General features: G+C 39.7%; 1 non-coding gene across 1 annotated transcript; it reads left to right on the plus strand.

Annotated features, from left to right (window-relative positions):
- Positions 1–1,382: 1,382 nt before the first annotated feature.
- LOC129645171 (small nucleolar RNA SNORA48) lies at positions 1,383–1,521 on the plus strand. The gene has a single exon (XR_008711259.1). It is a non-coding gene; the product is annotated as a small nucleolar RNA SNORA48 (small nucleolar RNA).
- The last annotated feature ends 2,441 nt before the right edge of the window (positions 1,522–3,962 follow it).

Consider the following 3,962-nt stretch of genomic DNA (forward strand, 5'->3'; position numbering starts at 1 on the left):
TGTCCATGGAATACCAGGCAAGAATACTGAAGTGGGTTGCCATTCCCTTCTCCAAGGGATCTTCCTAACACAGGGATCAAACCTAGGTCTGCTGCACAGCAGGCAGATTCTTTATCATTATAAGTCAACTATATTTCATTTAAAATAAATGACTTTTTACTTTTAAAAAAATAAGAGAGGTCAACGCTCAACCAGCAGCCCTGGCAAGACCTCATAGGGTTGAGGACCTCTGAGGAGTTTTCTTGTCTCAGTATCAGGTCCTGAGTATTGTGGGATCAGAAACCTGATTTTGTCAAAGTACCCAGACTTGATCAATTCAACTAATCCTATTTAATAAATTCTCAAGGGATTGATCTATAAACCCAGGTGCAGATTTATTTCTTTATAATTGTAGTAAGAACTTGGGCTATGAAGTCAGCAGTACTGGTTTCTGATCCAGGCTCACCACTAGTAACTCTGAGGGCAAACTGCCCTCTAAATTTCTCTGAGACTCAGTATTTGTATCTATCAAATGCAACTGTCATGAGAATTAGAAGAAATGTATAAAGTACCTAACACAATGCCCAGTTCTCAGTGAGTGCTGGTTATTATCATGAGCATGACTGTGGAGATGACAAGAAAAGAGGAAAAGGAAGAGGAAGATGAGGGAGAGGAGGAGACAAGGATGCAGGAACCATAAGGATTAGACTTATATTAGTCAATCAAAGACAGTCTAGAGAGAATTAGAAGGCATTTGCTTAGTAGAGAATCAGAGTAAAGTGAATTGAGTAGAATATTATAAACGCTTGGGCCTTCAAGCCATGAGGATGTAGTAGATCCGCCTCTACTCTAGGGATATGGCTATTTGGCAGACAGGATAAGTCGTTTCTATTCCAGTACCTAGAACAGTGCCTAGCAGGTGGTACTTAATAAAGAGTTCATGGATAAACAGGTCGAGTACCCCAACCCCGAGGACAGTGATAATTTCTTTGTCTTCGGTTCACCTATTTCTGGACTCAATACAGGCATTACTCTCTCCCATTTCTCTTCAGTTCCCACACTATATGACCACAGAATTTCTTCAGTAATATAATCAAATGTTTCACAGATTTCCCCATTATGTCAATCACATTTAGACATTGTCTAATTAAACTCAAATCACTTTGTCATTCACTGTAATCATATTTCAAAATTCTGTGAGTTCTTTATTATAACCGAACAAGTGCTTAAGGTAGAGACTAGCTAAACACTCCTGAAAGTCATGTTTTCCTTTTCCTGGGCACACAGCTAGATTGTGTCTCATGCCCATGATTGAGTTTTAACCTTTGGTAAGTGTGCACAAGTGATGTACATTTCTTCTTTTCCTGGTCCATAAAATCTTCCTAATTAAAATTCAGCTCCCTTGTCCCTGGCCTGGGTAGAGAGGCACCTGGTTGGTTGGTGGTGCCTGTCTCATATCAGTGAGGGACAAAACGACTCCTTGTTTATCCCAGCTTGGCTTTTGCTCTGTGCCCATGCCTGGTTCATGCCCTGGACACAAGGGGAAAAAAAAGTCAGCTCCCTATCTCCCTTTGTTCAGATGAATGTAGAGAATCCTGTGGCCCCAGGAGATGGTAGAATCGATGAAAGGAAAAGTCTGGGTCTCTAAATAATCACACGGGCCAAAGTCTGCCTCTCTCCTCACCATCACATGCACACATATCAACCTTCATTGGGTTGTGATGTGAATGAGAAACATACCCTTATTGTATCCAGTTACTGGTACTTGGGGGTTATGCTTCTTAGAACAGTAATCATGTCACTTTACTGATTTTTCTTTTAAATATGTATATATGTTTCTTGAGAATATTAAAAAGTATATCTTGAGAACTTGGAACAATTCATTTTTTTCTCCTGTGTTTCATATTTACACTGTTACCCAAGCATGTGCTCTTTCTTCTGTCCTCTTAGTCACCCATATCACACCAAATCAATCAATCAGCAATCAATTCTGCTGCTAAATATTCATTACTCTTCATCCCCACTATCTTTACCTTGTTTATTAGACCCCTGAGTTTCCCACCTGGATCACTGAAATAACCTTCTATATCTTCTACCTGTCTTCAGTCTTTTATTCCTTCATCAGCCAGACTTTGCCAGACTGGTTTTTCTGACATGAAAATCTGATTCCATCATTTCTTTGCTTAAAATTCAGTAACCCCCCATCACCTCCCAATTAATATCTAAAGAAACTAGCCTTCTTTTAGATCCTCTTTGCTTACATCTTCCTTATCATACACCCTAAGCTATTAAGGCTCAATGATTTCTAAATGTGAGCTTAAAATATCTGGTTTCCCAGGCATTACTGAAAAGAGTTTTGGAATTTAGAAGTGGTCCAGGCATTATCTGCTGACTAAACAAATTATATAGCTTAAACACATATGCATTACCACTGAATTAACATGCATGCAGTATATGTGAGCTACTTTTATCACCATCATTGTCCAAATGTATTTATTTGCTATTATGATTAATAAAATAAAATTCCTTTTGAATGAAACTATTTGTAATATATTTCTCAGTTATAGGATATTAAATAAAACTACTGTCATGTGCATTGGAGGCCCAATGTTTTCGTGTTAAAAAGGGATCCACTCGACTATTTGGAATCTACTGCTGTAGGCAATCCAAACTATTTGCAATTCTTTGAATGGGCAGTCACATTGATTCTGTACATGTGGTGGATTCTGTGGTTTGGCTTGATCAACCTCCATCCCACCTTACTTAGAAGTAAGCAAGTGTGCCTTCCTGTGTTGCAGAAACTAGAAAGCTAATGGCTTTCTTTCTTAAAATTTTTTGCAGCAAGAACTCTGAATGCACAAAATAGATGTGCTCCTGTGAGATTCAGAAATTTAAAACAGAGCTGAGGCCATGTTCCTGCTCTCCTGGCTGTCTTTCTATTGGCAAGCAATTTTGCAGAGATCCTTTGCTCTTAACAGTCCAGTGGCAGCAGCATCAGGACTGCCTTCCTGATCCTTATCAGAGAATGACAATGTATTCTTGGTCTGAAGCAGTCCAGTGATGGCCTCAGTGGGCAGTACTATAGTTTTTTGGGAATCACTCTTGGTAGGCCAGCCTACAGCCTATTCTGGTCCTTCCATGATTTTGTCCTAATCCCCCATGAATCTTTACTCTCTTAAAATGACCATATTGCTTTCTGTTTCCTGTCCTGAACCCTGATGAACACAAGTCTTGGAAAATATTGCTGTAACATGGAATCGTGTCCCCTCTCAACCCCTCATACTCTTGCTCTCAGTTCGAGTGCGTTCTTTTCTAAGAAGCATTTACCAACTCCTGTAGCTGAGTCAAACACCTTCTTTTCTGTCCCAGTCATAATCCTAGGATGGTGCTTCTCACTACTGTACAACAATGGTCTATATTTGTCCATTGTTGTTATTGTTTAGATGCTGAGTTGTGTCTGACTCTTTTGGGACCCCATGGACTATAGTCCACCAGGCTCCTTCTGGCTATGGGATTTCCCAGGCAAGAACACTGGAGTGGGTTGCCATTTCCTTCTCCAGGGGATCTTCCTGACCCAGGGATCAAACTCACGTCTCCTGTATTGGCAGGCGGATTCTTTACTGCTGAGCCACCAGGGAAGCCCTCACATTTGTCCATTACTTTTCTATAGAAGTTAACTAATAAAGCTTCTTTGTGTTACTCATTTGTTCCCAGGCTAGTACACTATAAGGGCTCATGAAGTGAATGAATGAAGAAATAGGAATGTCCATGAATAACAACTAACAACCCATAAACAAGGAAACACAGTAGTATGTGAAAGGACGTGTAGTTTTTCTTGCAAAATGGTACCATGTGCAAGTATATTTAAAATAAAGATGGCCTTAAATGTCATAAATCTATATATATTCTCCTTAGACCCTTAACAAAGACAATCATATGGGCTAGACCAAAGATTGGCGATTTTTCTCTGTAAAGCTCCAGAC

The sequence above is a fragment of the Bubalus kerabau genome, chromosome 2, assembly GCF_029407905.1.
Source record: "Bubalus kerabau isolate K-KA32 ecotype Philippines breed swamp buffalo chromosome 2, PCC_UOA_SB_1v2, whole genome shotgun sequence".
In the NCBI taxonomy this organism is placed as follows: Eukaryota; Metazoa; Chordata; class Mammalia; order Artiodactyla; family Bovidae; genus Bubalus; species Bubalus kerabau.